Source organism: Pleurodeles waltl, chromosome 4_1 (genome assembly GCF_031143425.1).
Source record: "Pleurodeles waltl isolate 20211129_DDA chromosome 4_1, aPleWal1.hap1.20221129, whole genome shotgun sequence".
Taxonomy (NCBI): Eukaryota; Metazoa; Chordata; class Amphibia; order Caudata; family Salamandridae; genus Pleurodeles; species Pleurodeles waltl.
In genome coordinates this window covers 933,823,638-933,840,282 of record NC_090442.1, presented here as the reverse complement: position 1 = coordinate 933,840,282, position 16,645 = coordinate 933,823,638, and positions in this window count along the sequence as shown.

The following is a 16,645-nucleotide window of genomic DNA, read 5'->3' as shown; positions in this document are numbered from 1 at the left end:
TTGGGAACATTGGAGGCCACTTATCGTAATCACATTTTCAAATGCATGCATTATTTTTCTACGTTATTATTTTCTACACAAACCCATTATTCAGAATACATGAACATTCATTAATAATTTTTATTAGAACACCTGTGTTAGCACAGTCGACAAAGGGGCTGAGTGTAGAGGGAAATAGGTCTTTCTGACAGAATGGCAGGGTAGAAGCTGTGCCCTTCCCTGATTACACTCCGAAAAGATCTGCCCCAGTACACACAAAGGAACCAGACAGCCACCCTGCCACTGTCTCTTGCTTCACTAGCCAGGCTGGAGCGAAATCGAGGGGTGATGGAAGAAGTGAACTTAACTAGTTTGAGGGGTGGTAGATAAAGGTTTGTACCAACTCACAGGCTGGCCCTGGGCATAAAAATGACAACCCCAGAATCTGAAATCAGAACACTCCTGGATCTGAGAAGATGCAGAAGAAGATCTGTCTCGTAAAAGAAGAATGGATCTGCTTGCCTTGAATCCGGCATCCCAGAAGTGACTCCAAGTGTCAGATGGCTGAACTCCTGTTTGAGCCACAGGGGCAGACAAGGTCCCAGGATCCTTTCCAGATGACAGGTACCCACTGGCCCTGAACTATTCCTCTCTTCTGTCCTCTATGGGAGTGCGTGGTGACCTCCAATAGCTCTCCTCAAGTTCCTGGTCTCTTGCCTGAAGTCAGAGTGCACTTATCTCTGCCTAACTGAAGGTTTCACAAGATCTAAAGCAAAGGAGAGCTACGCAGCTTAGAGTTGAAGACCTCATCATATCTGACACCAAGTGATGCACAGCCCCACAGAGCCACACCGTGCAGATTTCTACAGAAGGCTTCAAAGGATCAAAAACAGAGGAATGCCAAGCCCTGCAGACTCATGCAGCCGGCCCCTAAAGGCCTCCTGAGATCCAGCACTGACTGACACAGAGCCCAGCACAGCCACACTGCTCAGCTCCAGACTGAAAATTTCACTGAAACCAGGGCAGAGCATTGCAGAGCTCTATGAATGGATGCCACACAGACCACGCACCAGAGTCAGAAGGAATAACCCCCAGCTGTTCAAACTTGGTCCTGTATCCGACCCGCACTGCATCTTGGCCTTTCTCAACATGTAACTTTTCTCCAGTCAAGGTTGACCAGATACTCACAGTTGGGGGGTGCAGGCATCTTGGTGATATTTTTACCTACAATTTTAAAACCTATAACTCCAGTTCAACTAATTGGATTTTTGCCATTTTGGTGTCGTTTTATTCACTAAAACCTAGTCTATTCAGTCCAATTGGGTTGGGATTATTCTTGTGTTGGGTTTAAACTTTATTACTGTTGAATGTAGCAAAAATATTTTACACAGTTCCCCTAAGTTAAGCCTAACTACTTTGTGCCAAGTTACCAGAACTATAAGCATGGGTTTATTTATTGACAAGTGTCACCTCTTGATTGTGATAACCCTGTTACAACATGGGCACATTACCAATGAATGCAGCACAGAAATTAATATGACCTCATTAGTTGGGAGGAGGTAATTTCTGTTATATGAACCCACTCATCTGTACATGCTCTAACAGCCAAGTGCACCCATTTAGTCTGAAGTACCATTAGCCCACCTTGGACTCTTACCCAACAGCACTTGACAACAATGTAAGGCATTGTTGGCTAAAGGTCTAGAGTGAGAGAAAACACCATGCAATTAGTTGGGATGCACAGTATGTATCCCTATTTATCCATCTGTAAAATATGTCAGTGGGCTGAACACCTACTGAAGAGGGATGACTAAGATTTGCAGGCCTCTGTTTTGAGCATAATCTATTGACCTAATTCCCATCTGCCACCCTAGGTCCCAGTGCATGCTGTACTTACTAACTTCCTGAACGTAATGCAAGTTACTTTTTGCCTGCCCTTGCTGCATAACCAATAGTAATCTGCAACGAAGGCAAGGTGATGCTTGTTAGAAAGACCATACAGCATGAGATGGTGTGCTTGACATGAGACCATTTGCAACCCAAATACTGTATGACAGGGTTTTTTACCTGCAAGTCATCTCATTGAGGTGAACACTCACTGCAAAGTGCGGAAAATAAATAAATGTTACACCGGCTGCTTTCTTACCAATGAATCCTGTTCATGCATTGTCTGGTAAGTGATTGTATTTCATGTGTAATACTTAAGCCTGCCTCGGCTATTAGCAAGCACACTTGCAAAGAATGCAGGACTGTTTTCACCTGAGTTGGATAAAAGTATTTCTATTACCCCACAAAGGTGTCTTAGTGTCCTGTATATTCCAAATAGGGATTAATGCAGCAGTTGCTCACTTCAGTGCACTAGTCTCAGAGAATGGAGGTGGGTGGAGCCAACGCCACACCAAACAAAGAGGTCAACGGAACACAGTGGGCAACTGTGGAATATTTAGGAACACTAGGGAGGGATATTTAGGCAAATCTAGGGATTGCACACTGTAAAAATGCACTAGAGTTATGGAGTACTTTCTAGATGCATGGTAATGATTGGAGGGGACATGCAATGAGCATGGGGTTTTCATGGGGCGTACATTATAAAAACTAGGAATAATTAGGATGAGCATAAGTGGCTGAGAAACATGTTCGGTGAAAGGACATTTGAGTAAAAGAATTGCTATCTGATATTGCACATTGATTAGACATATTATCATTCATCAAACTAAATATGATGGGGAGTGACAATTAGCCAGTCTTTGATGTTCACCCCGTAATTGCATGGTACTGGGGTGATTTTACCAGGTGACAATGGTTATCACATGTGATTTGACCATGGTTCCAGTACTGTTCAACTCATGATCAGGGCATTAATGTGGTCAGAAATGTTTGTTTCATAAAAATAGCACATTTCATAGTTTCTTTACAACAGTGTAGAATATTTGCTAAGCAATATGTTTATGATGAATAAAGCCTCATTTAGAGAAGTGTGGAAATGCTAGACCATCCACTAATTGGCAGATGCCCTGCCTTCCTACCATTTGCATGATAAACCTCTGTTATAGATTGGAAGATGCCACTTATCATGAAGGTGGACCAAGCATTGACTGTGCATCCGCCCACTACCATGGATGGCATTGAAAGGCTTGCTTTATTTAGGAAGAATCATATGAGGTCAAGTCCACCAGTATTTCTCCTTCCCAGGATCATTGTGCCATAATGCAGAACAGCGCTTTTATGCACACCATAGCAGTCCTGTACATGGACATTTATTAGAATGTCCCCTATCTGCCTGCCTATAGGTGTTGGCATGTCAGGACATTTGGGCCCATATTTATACTCTGCTTGTGCTGGATTTGCATCATTTGTTTACGTAAATGCTGCGCAAACTTAACTCCATATTTATATTTTGACGCTAGGCATGTCTAGCATCCAAAATATGGAGTTAACGTCATTTTAAGGATGCGTGAAACCGCCTCGCGTCAATGAGATGCAAGGTAGACGTTTCCGTCCAAAAAATGACTCAAACACTCTAGCGCCATATTTATCCAACAGGGCAAAAATGGCGCACAGGTGGGAGGCAGACTGGAAAAATGACACTAAACTAGATTTGCATCACAATTTAACGCCTGGGTGAGGTCAGGCATTAAAATGAGGCAAACACGTCATTACTTCAGGAAAGCACACACAAGCAACATTACAGACCAACAGGACAACATGGAGGTGCTACTGATGCAGCTTGCAAGACAACGCCGAGCACAGAACCAACGGCAGCAGCCACGGCTGACACAGACAATAGCTGACAATCTAGAGAAACAAGGGACCAATGTCAAAGCCCACAGTGACAATGACATGGCCTGCCCTGGAAGTACAACTTGGAAGATGAACCATTTAAAATTACATTAGGCCACATAGTCAATACGACACCCTCCCAAGCAGTATGCAGCGTGGAAGGGGTGTGCAATGTGCAGCAGGTCTAACACCATGAGACACATTGCATGATGATGCTGACTCACATGAAGGTGACGCGGAAATACTGAGGCAGTCCCATCATCATACATCACTCCTGGGGTGCCATTGTAGGTTGCAATAAGGAAGTGGACTGTGCTATGAACACATATTGATGTGGCATGAATGCAAACTGCACACTGCTGCACACACTGAAAGAGCTAATTGTCCATCAAAATAGCATATGTACAGGGAAATGGCCCTTCCGGCACAGATACATCCACCTCCACAGGACAGTTAGCCAAGTTCCCTGGAGCAAGTTTGGTAGTGTAGGTGCACGGTTGCGCATGAGCTATTGGAAGTAGGAACAACAAAGGTTTGCCTAGAACCAAGTCACACATGGACAATTGTGCATTGTCAATACTGAACACCTCAGTGCTGCCAACTTATGGAGATGTGTTGTGCATTGTCACCAAGCCAAATCAAAGGGCCTCTCTGTTGCATTTCATCTGGAATGACATATGTCTCAATGGATGGGATATCCAGGCCATGTAGTGCAACCATGTTACCACCAGATCTGAATCTATTGTGTATGTGGAAGTATCATGTCCCCTCCAGTGAAAGTACACTAAAACATGTTGGACACTACACAACATATGGTACATACATGCTGACCAACAGTTTGGAAAAAAAATCATAGATCCCATGTCAATGAGCCAAACACAAGTTCTCAAGTCAAACAAACCACTGCAGAAAAAACCTCACAGAAGCCCAGGATCTCACACAATACCACAAACACATATAAGTCACAGACAACACAAGATATCAACTGCCATGCTACATGACATTCCTATTGCAAGCACTAACAAAATACTCACTCCTATTATCTTTTGCAGCAGATCCAGGTTACGGGATCCAGCCATGGATCATGACCCCATACCACAACCCAAGCACAGCAGCAGAGCATTCCTATCATGAGGCACATCAGAGGACACGCACCATTGTGGAAAGGACCATTAGCATCCTGAAGTCCAGATTCAGGTGCCTGGACATTACATATGCCCCACATAATGTGTGTAAAATTATGCTTACCTGTGCTATCCTGCACAACATTTGTGTGAGGAGAAACATCCCTTTATATGAGTCAGACCAAGAACTGCCTGAGGAGGAGGAGGATGAAAGCAGGGAAAATGAACGGGAACAGCAGAACACAGCTGCACGAATGCGCAACAGACAGCAAATTGTACAAAACTTTTTCACTCAATAGTCACTCTACACGCCTTGTTAAGATATGTAAATAAACACCTTACTTGATCACACAATCCTGCTCTGGTTTCTTCATTCTCCCTGACATGTTCCTTAGGAATGTGAGTATTACCTCAGGGAGCATGTAACAAAGACAAATCTGACTACTTCTGGTGCAACATCACTTGTGGTGCGTATGATTGTACAGCAAACATCACAGACATATAAAAATACTCATCTCTTGAATTTCACATATGAAGGACAAAATAAATGGACCACAGCATGTGACTCACATCCACGTTGGTCTACTGTAACACATGATACACAACTATGACATCTCCAATCGTAAGGTAAATAAGCGCCCCATACATGAGGCAATGGATGTGAAATATCAGAGGAAACTGGAATGTATAAACAGACCTCTGGCATTAGTAAGTGTGACATTTGCAATCTCTGCAAGGAGCTTGTGTGACAAGGGGGGCATCACTTGTGAAAATGGATAGCATGAGTGTCCCAGGTATGACAAGCAATGTTCACAACACATGCCCTGCGCAGTCCATCCCTGGAAATAAGTCCTGCCACTGCCATGTGTTACTCCTCTGCCTTCCTATCTCTAGGGGGTGCTGTAAACGGACTAGCTGTACCCTGGGAATCATCACTAACTCTCACCCAGAGTCCCTTTCTGACTCCTGTTTGCTTCCCTTTTCCATATGGCATGCTATAGAAGAACTAGCTTGCATGGACTTCAGGTCCCATAATGCACTGCCTGGTAGTCGGTTAGACCTGTAATCTTCTGCCCATTGCTTCCTATGGGAAAAGTCCAGGACTTGTGAGCGACTGAAGCTGCACACACCTGTGACCTCTCTTATGCAGCCCAGCCATGTGACTCTGCCCTGTTCTTGCTGCCTGGAACTGCTTAGAAGCTGTCATTCGCTGAAACTCCTCGTTGTGCAATGAAGTCCGATTCCTTTGTGTTCCAGACCCCTTGTTGGATTGCGTTACAATCCTGATTCAGCCTGAACCTGTTCTCTGTTTACCCAGTCCTGTTCCTGCTTGTTCCAGTCAGAGTTTGCTCCCTTTTCATCAGCCTTGTTCATGTTTGATTCTGCCAGAGCCTGCTTTCTGTTTCCCAGACCTGTTCCAGACTTTGTGTCAGACTGAGCCTGTTCCCTGTTCCTGGCTTTGCCTCCTAGTTGGTTCCTTCGCTTTCTGTTTCCTCTAGGGTTATTGTGTCTGGTAAGTGTCCTATCAGACCTCTCCTGTGTAGAAGTGTTTTCCTTTGTACCTGGGTTGGCACCTGGTTTCCAGGAGGCAAATCCAGCCCCCATCCTTTGTCTAGTGTTGCATGTAGTCTTTAGTGCCTAACAGTGACAGTGTGCTATGGTTGTATTCCAGGAATTAAACCTGTGTCTCCAGCTGGACCCACAAGGGCTAGTCTTGTGTATGTAAGTACAATCCTTGTTTGTGCCCTAAGGGTCCAGACACAGAATCACTTCTGCTGCCTCCTTTCTATGGGGCTTGCGTGGTGTTGATGTGTAAAATTAATCTGCACAGAGGCACTGACGTTCCCTGTTGATGTGGAACGTTCTGACCTCTACCCCGTGTACAACCTTAGTGATAACTCCAGCGTTGTTGTCCCATTCCATATTTGTTCACACTAAGGTTGCTCTTCCTTCACCTTTCTGTTTTCTCTGCCTTACCATAGCTGGCCTTTCCCCTTCTATGCCTTTAGCCTGTAGTGTAGCCATTTTTAATGTAGCTTTATGCACGTTTGCTTAACATATTAGGCCTCAGTGCACTTTGCCCTAGATGCATTTTATTCAACCTCGCACTGTTATTTTACAATAACCAGTTTCACGGTCTTGTTTTTATTTCATTCTATCACACTGTTTAGCTTACTTCAGCAATGTGTTCTCAAGCAATACATTCTTGCTCGCTCTGTGCTTCAGTCAAGGATACAGTCTGGTACATTGCCGATAGACGTGGTAGAAGTTTAGTCTTTAGGGTTCGTAGAAAGTACACATCCTTACGTAGGGACATTTCTCAGAACATCGGTGTGTTAGTTATAAAAACACTTTCTAGTCCTAGTACAGGTCAAAGGGAGATTCCGACCAGGAACCCACAACTAGATGCTGACTGCCCCGTTGCAGATACTGATGCAGATTACAGGCCTTTGCTCAGGTATGAGGGTTGATGTCCTCCCGGGGGAACATGAAAGGCAGGCTTAGAGCTTCACAGGCTGTGCTCAACATATAACTTAGAGAGAACATAATCTAGTTGCACTATGATAGCTTTATTCTTGTGCTTCACTCTCCTCGTTACTATTTCAATCATATTGTGTTGTATAGTTCTGGTTATTGCAGCTCACGCTTTGTTATCTAAAATGCAGTTGTTTTATTAAACCAATCTGTAAAACTCAAACTGCCTTTGTCATTTATATATGAGACCGCACTGTGTACGAGAGAACCGTTGTGACCTGAGTGACCACGACTTCCCTGGGAAGTACTAAGATGTCATGTGCTCGGCTGCCCAATTGTCTCTTCCCTTCGGGAGAGATGAGGCACTGCTAGTTGGCCGGAGCAAAAACCGGGTTAGGGGTGACAAGGGTCCTTCACCGTGGGTTAGACTTAGTCCCCCGCACTGTGAACGATCTTGCCACCCAAAAATCCAGTAGTCTCATTAGGATAATGAGAGCCTACGCGACAAGCTGCTCTTGTTCTTTGGTACACTACCTCCTTGTGAGATACTCTGTGAACTCAAGGGGTGCCCCTAACAGGGTCCTGACTAGACCCGCCTGAAACCGTGACACCATGGAGCCCAATCGTGACACAGGGTACACATGTCCACACACTTGAAGTTGATCTGGACACTTCTGTGGAATGCACATCTGAAAATATGTGAACACATGCAGCCAGGGCAGCAGGTCCACCACAGCAACACAAGTAACATAGGTAATTGTAATGAGTCAAACTGACGTGTACCAAACATTTTACGGGTGGAATTAAGGCACAGTGTTGCAAACACAGTAAGTACCAAACATGTAGACATGTCAGACACTTGTGGAGTCCACACACAAGTCACCATGAAGTCAAAGCCAACAATTAATGACATATGAGGGGTGACATATCCTACATTGCACTCGTCAGCGATCCTCAATGGTACCTGAGTTTTGTTTGTCGTGTGAAATGTAAGGTCCCCAAAGTCAAACAACTACACACATCACATGAGTCAACACATATTACAAACACATATCATTACTGTTGTAGATCACTGATTGCCATCAGATGTAAATACCCATTTGGAATATATTCAAACATTTGCATGACGTCCAATGTATTGCATGCTGTTCCTTCAGAAACACACACATTGTTGTTACAGATCATTCACACCCAAAACACAGAGTTGCATGCTCTACCACTGCAGGCCATACCATCCTCTCTTCATGTTGATACAGGGTACATGCATGTTAAATATTAGAAAATCACGCAATCAAAGATTGAGTCAAAAATGTTGACGCAATTGTGTAAAAAAATCATGCAACCGCAACCTAACCATACATGAGCCCTTAGCGTGAATTCCACCTGCGCACAACACGCTTGCGGATATCCATTGAAATTGAAGTCTACAGGTAATGCATGGTATTTTGTTCACATGTAGGTTATGTGTCGAAAATATTCACGCATATATTACATGCGTAAAAAAAATACACGTATAAAGGAAAACGGCCCGTAAAGGGGCCAGGAAGTGGTGTAATAGGAGATCCTGTTTACAGGCATGCTACAGTGGGTGAACTTTCACTTTCACTTTACAACCTGTGCTATTTCTTGACTGTGTCTCGGTGTTGCTGGTGCCCTGATTTCATTTGTTGTATCTTGTGTGTCTCTCTTGTGTCTTTTGTGAATTCTGTTTGTTTATTGTACCTGTGTATGTGATTTTATGCAGTTTGGTGTCTTTCAGATTGTATTTGTACTGTCGGGTGTCTGTCTGGGGGTTAGATTAGTTGAGTTAGTTGGGTTCTTAGGTTTGGGCTTTAAGTTTCCTTTATTTTCCTTTTTTTTTTTACACATTCACAGTTTGGATTTGTTGTTCAGGGACATGTGGGGAAGGGCAAGGTTGACTCAGATGGGGGAGGAGGAGCTTGGGGGCTTGGTGTGGCTGGTGTGCCACTTCCTTCCCTTGATGCTGGAGATGTGTGGGCAGATGATACAGGGGTATCACACAGAGGAGAGGTGGCTGTGGTAGGGCAAACTACTCTACCACCTTAAGATAGTCTACCATACAAGCAGGAATGAGCACCAGCTAAAGCATCACTGGGCTGACCTGTTGGGCAGAAAGCAGGATCTGCTAGACCACCTTTGTTTGGTGATTGGTGGCCCTGTTGGTGAGTATCACATTGACAAATGTGTACAGTAGAATGCTCCTGAGTGAAAGTAGCAGATGTCTTGATGTGCTATATGAAATGGTTGTGGCCATGTTGAATGCAAGCAGAACAAAGTGTTAGTGTCCCAGTACTGAGATGGAGTCCACATGTCTATACATGTTAACAATGCAGGCCTGAGTTTTGTTGAGTCATGTATGACTATCACTTAGAGCCTCATGTTCGAAGTTATTTTTAATTGTCACAAATGGCCTAGTTTTCAGAATTTGTTTGTTTACGTCAAGAAAAAATGTTTATTCCAATCCACATACCTAATTTTGCCATTCTGCAATCACATTGCTGAATCACAAAACAGGGTTTGCTAGTGCCATTTAGGAAGGGGCGTTCCCTTCCTATTTCGAGTCGCAGTCCGCTTATTGATTGTTTGGTGACTGCGAATGTCGTCACAAAACAATGCAGTTACCACCAGTTTCAAGTTGGTGCTAACCCATTCGCAAAAGGGAAGGAGTCTCCATGGGATCCCTTTGAATGCATGCCAAAAAATTGTTTCAAGGCAGGCAGTGGTCCACAGACCACTGTCTGCTTAAAAAAAAAAAAGTTATAATATTTGTTTTTGATATGCTTTCTGTTTACCCTTAATGAAATAAGGCTGCCTTTAAAAAAAGAAAGTACATCTTTATTTGAAAGCAGTCACAGACATGGTGGTCTGTGGAGCCCAGAATGCCAGCATTCCTGCGAGTGCTGCCATTCAGAAGGGGTTTGCAAAATGAGAGCTACCTCATTAGTATTCATGAGGTATGTCATTTGCTACCCCATTTGGGATGTGCAAACATTGTCATTTACAGTGTTGTACATCAAATTATCCCACTCGCAAATTGCGAGTTGCTAAGTCTCGCAATGTTTGACTTACAAAACCTGATCTTCGTACATGTGGACCTTAGTCACACATTTCATGTGCAATGGCAACACCTGTGCCCATTCATTTTGTCAATGATGATCAGGTAAGACACTGTCAGCATACCACATTTCACTGTATCAGGACAGCAAAGTGGGCAATCCATGTTTAGCGCTACATTGTCATCATTATACACAGATGATCCCTGCCATTATGTTGGCAAAGGGGGCATACACGGATTAGGGGACACTGTGAATGGGGAATTTGTTACCTACATACAACTGTGCCAAATGGGTCATGGACCTCTGAATGCATGATAATTGCAGACTGAAAATTGAGCCACATGTCCATCACACAGTAACTCAGTGTCCCTTGATGCACAAGCAATAATACCTGAGTCACTTGTATTGCAGTGCACCAGGGAAGGGCTATTGAAATTGTCACCAAAATACAAATCATGCCATGGAATACCATCTGAAATGGATTATCCACAAATGGTTGTAGTAGGGTTTAGCACCACATGATTGTTAGGCCCAGTGCATGTGTGCAAATGTGTGGCTATCACTCACAGGAGTGTCAGTGTCAATGTGAGATTGCAGTGGTATGTCTGTTGTACTGTCTACATGCAAGATCACCAGCTCACTCATGTAAAATGTTACACACTGTGATATGTTGTCCACACGTTTGTACAGTGATCTGGCATTGAGCATATATTTCTTTTCCATCTCTTACAGGTAGACCTGCCCCTTATACCATCGGGGAATTGGCTTGATTCCAGGACCCAGACGTATTCAGTAAGTGTGATAATGTCTGTCCCGTGTAGTGATTGCAGCTGTTGTGTGAGTGACTCTTGTGTGTTGCATCCATTGCAAGATATGATGACCTGGCACGTGATCTGATATCTTTCTCGGCTGGATGTTGACACAGTGTTCCGTGCAAGGGTTACACATTCACTGGCAGCGAGTCATATCTTGATGGTATTGTGCTGCGCAATTTGCAGCAGCGTGTGAACAAGGTGATTATTAGCCACATGTAGGCCCACATGTGACTTGGAAGTGCACCAGTGTCATTATATTGTCACAGGGTCAGACCCTCATTCTCACAACACAGTGATGCATCAGTTTTCCACACAAAAGTGTGCATCCCTGTATTGTAATGTACATGTAGGACTGTACGGGTAACTGTCCCCCAGCATCTAGCCCCATAAGATGTACTCCATTTACGTGACACTTATGTAATATGTAATAGGCGTGCATGCAGATCAAGACTAGACGTGTGCTGGCATCAATGTGGGTGTTTTGGGAATTGTGTTGGCAGATCAGGTGTTGAGGTTGTCCACAACTGGACACATGAATGTAGATGTGATTGACCTATGGATACCTTATTCCTAGGTGGCAGCCCTCCTCACATGTGTCCCACCCATTAAATCCATGTACAAGTGGACATGCCTACGTGGTTGTCCTCAACAGTTGTGATGATGTATGGCTTGCCCATCACCCCTGAGGCACAGGGGTAGGGGAACAACATATATGTAGGTAGATATGATGGTCACAACGTAGATGACAGTCATCTTATTCAAGCATACATGTGTCCCAAACAAAACTGACCCCTTATGATTATCAACCACATACCATCCTTACATCTACAAGTCACTGGTCTTGTGTGCTTTGAAGTTGACTCAGTTGATAAAGATTAGTCGGCCTGGTCCATGTGAGGTAGTTGCTGCTTTTGCATTGTGAGATATTGAACTACATCAATGCACAGATCACTTTATTTGGTCCAGCTCTTGTTGTGCTTTGCTGTGGTGTAAAAGACCTGATGGGTAGCCAGCGTCACCATTACATTCATCAGGCATATTGTATTATCTGGACTGTGATTTTGACTGTATGTGCAAATCGAGGCAGAGTGTAAGATTATCATCTGTACATTCATCACACAATGATGGCACTCATTGTTGCCTGTCTCGTTTTTACAGCTGCCAACATGGATGTTGTGGAAATCAGGGCTTTCCAAAAGAGGGCAGTGCGATACCGACACACCTTGGATGTAGAGTCTGGGTACCAAAAGGTGGCACAACTCTATCAAAGAGAGCGAGCTACAGGGGAATGGCAGGCTTCCAGCAAAGGGGGACCAGCCTTGGCCACATAGATTGTAGCCACCACCACAACTACACAGAGTACCACCCTCACATCTGCCCCACCTGTTGCACCATCAATCTCTGCTCCACAGACCACCACACCTGCAGCACCATCAACCTCTGCACCACAGACCACCACAGCACCTGCTGCAATGGACATGTCCACAGTGGGGAGCTCCATAGGGACATGAAGAAGGTCCTAAAAAGCTGGACAGCATTCAGAAGGATGTGTGCAACATTGCATTGCACTGATGTACCTGGCAGAAATCCATTTCCTCTTGTGATTGGGCAGATGTGTTTGCCTTCCTACACACATATGTCCTCACCCTCAATGCAGTTGTCTTAGCACTATGATACCTGAGATCTTGCATGGTGGCATTGCAGCTATTGTGACACAGGCACAGTGGAAATCCAAGGATGGGAAGCATGGGTATGGGATTACTGCTGTGTACATGATTATGTATGTGACAGTGCCTGATGGTTATTGAGTCTATGGACATGACCAGTTGGCAGGAGTTGCACTTGGATAGGGATTGATCACGTAGTCATACTAAACCCTCATTTCGAGTGTGTTTGATTCAAGTCCTCTTGCGGTGCTTGACTCCCACCTCCGGCCTACAGTGCTGCCTTCCTGTTCCTTGCCATTTTTCCCTCTGTCCTCTGCTTGCAGTCATGCCAGTGTTTCCTGCACTCAGTGATAGTTCTCCTGACCTCTGCCACACTGTTAATCTTGTCCACAATCTGTTACCAAATTGCCTCTCTCCTTCAAATTGGCAATTTAAAGGTGATAAAGAGTTGATGCTGGTGCTCCGTCACCTCTCTCAAAAATATTTTATGCTCCTCTGCGCTGAAGAGACACTTCCTCTTCTTCTTGTCTCTCCCCTTGGTCTTGTCTGTGTCCTCCTGGCCAGTTCCTGGTTGTCTGGGGTCTCCCTGGCGTCTCTTCTGGCATCTGGGTCCCCTTTTAGGGGCTCCTTTGCACTGTTTATTCTGTTTGCGTTGCTTTTTGATGCTATTGTGAGGAAAAATGGCACATATCTGTTTTGCTACATGTTTACATGTCGTAAACTGGATTAGAGTAATTTTTTCTGCGTTAACCTAATTTTGCCTTACGACAAGGCTCAATGGTTAGCGTCAGGAAAAATTACCCTAACCTTTTCTTAGCGCCAGTGATAACGCGTCCAGCCCTTATAAATTACCTGTACCTGGACACGTTGGAGGTTGGTGAATCTTTTAACAGAGTCGGGCTCTCCTCATCCTAAAATAGTCGAGTCGCTCAGATCAATAATCAATAACTATTGTAGTCAGTAATCAATACTCAATTAATAGATCATTCTAGCACATCAGAAATCAATAACAGTTGGTATTTCGGTGCACCATGACCTTTCAGTCATGAATAACCACACCAGTTTATTAAAAGTTAGTGAATTTATTTCCCTATATTAACAAAGCTAGCACGATATATATGTGCCTCAAAACCAATTGATATATGTATATGAACATTACTAGCTGTCCATAACGGCGGAAGAAACGCAATCTACGTAAAATCTGAATAATGATACACTCTGTTATCGCAATGCAAATCACCAATATGATTAACTGTATTTGACTAATTGCATACATTCGGTCAGCATAACAAGATTTCAATTCGGCATGGTACATTGGATGTATACCTCAACTAACCTCTAATTAGCATCGGCATGTGGGACTTCATGCAAAACGAATTTAGTCAACACAAATTTGGAAAACTTCTAGCTAGGGCCCTGTCAAAATAGCAGTTGGTACCTAAAAGGAAAAAAAACACAATGCATAATACATTTATCCTTTCATATTTACCAAATACAATCAGCATTCAAGAAAAGTCTTCGTCCTTCAGGTGCCGGTTGATCAGCATGGGGCAAGTTTCAAAAGGGGCAAAGTTAAGGGCAAGCTTCCTTGCAACGGCAAGGAGAATGGGGCAAAGTTACTGCATAGGCAAGACGGGGCAAATCAAAGTTAAAGTCTCTAGGGTGAGAATTCTCAAAGTCTCTTTCTCTCAGATAGAGAAAAGGGTATCAGGGTGTCGTCCAAAATGGAGTCTGGCATCAGGCTTCAAACTGGCATCGAGGAAAAATGGCTGACTTCTCTTTGTTCGGTGGGTTTAAGTAAGAAACATTCCAAATCTTGCAGGGTCTTTCATTGGAGGGTTCATAGGTTGGCTTCAAATTGTCCAATGAAAAATTGCCTTTTACTAGAACTTATTTGTGCATACATTAGCCTTGGCGCCTTGGAACACAAGTTGTATCATGGTTTGCCAATTATTTTTGGTATCTGTACCTTCATTGTCCGCACCTGCAGAGACTGACCTTGTATCAAAGGGGATGAAACCGGCCTAGTACGAAACCTTGGAGATAAGTGTATTAGTCATCTCTGCTGGAAAAATACAACTTCAAGCAAGAATATGTGTTTCATTAGTTCAAGGAAAAAGCCACGCAGTTAGAATTTGAGACCAGGCAACTAGGCCAAAGCCTGCACTAAATTTAAGCTAAGCAAAACAGTTTTCAAGCAAGAAATCATGGCATACATTTGCAATTATGACGGATTACTACATTTCCAATACTTCATGATTAATAAAGCTCGTTTACAATGATGGCGAACTACCCCGAGGACACATTTTCCCTCGTACATTATTTCTTCTACTAACATCACTCTATATTATATGTTTGATTATGCAATATGTATGAATATATGTAGGACCCTCTTTTTCTGCGTCATCAATCCCTCCTCTGATGACTAATTATGTCATCACATCAAGTCTACCCACAAATTTTATTCCATTAAAATTCTGTATAGTAATTTGGCACTTCGGTCAATTCCCTTTTTCTTTTAGTCCCTTTTGATTTTTCTCTATAAATTTCCACCATTTTGTTCTCTATTTTCTCCTCTCTTTTCCTTTTGTTCCTTGCTTTTAATATTTTAATAACTTTCCATATTCCCCAAGGACCTAATAAACAAATTAATGCTATTAATATTCCCTTTACTATCTTTAATAACAATCCATTCCAAACGTTGCTGAGCCAATTTCCCACAGAAGCAAATGCCTTTCCAACCTTCTCCCAAACTCCGGGCTCTTTCAATTCCTTCAAATCTACGCTTTCTTTGGTTAAGTTCGTAAGCATTGTTCTAATTTTTCCACTACTGTCTGGTATATAGGTACAGCAGTGACGTGTACCAAGCATTTTGCAAACGCCGCCATCCTTTGCTAAAAGAATGTCTAAGGCAAGCCGATTTTGAAGAGTCATAGCTCTTTCTGCAGCAAGTTCAGCATCCATCAGGATTATAGCTCCTGAAAACTTTGTCAGCATATTATCCACAATAGTAGACAACTTTCATATTTTGATTGAATTCAATATGACTCCTACTGAAGGAATCAATGCTCCAAATATATCTCCTACCACACCAGAAGCTGTCTCTCTTTTCTGAACACGATGTGATTCAGACAGCTTTGGAAATTTCTTTAAGTCGTCTAGTTGGTAAACTTTTGGGAACACTATTCCCAAATAACACCTCCCATACCATCCTTTAGGAAGACGATAATAGGCGTTGAGTCCACAAATATAATATACTCCAGGAATAACTGGATCTTGTCCATTCAGCATGAACGTCCACTTAGATTGAAATGCGTACGTATGTTTGCATTCACTCGTTCCCACAAAAACTGTTTCATAATATGATTGAAATCTATGTATACAAAATCTTCCCACATGCAATGTATCTAAAGCTATTTTCCCTTGTGTCTTTATTGCAGCAAAAGCATAATTATCTACAGATGTTCTTTCATGTAATTCCCTTTCTAATTTCTCCTTCATTTCATTCTTCCGGTCATCAGTGCGGTCTAAAAATTCTATTTCTACTGGTGAGAGCAAGCATGTAAGGTTCTCTCTATGTGCGTGAGCTGTGCGAAAAGGTGACATTGGTTCAAAGAATTCCCTCATTAATTTGGCATACCAATCTCTAGCTATTTTACTCAAATGCCCTATTATGGGGACATATGCAAAAGTAACATCATAATTAGTGTAGAAATAATGAATATCCT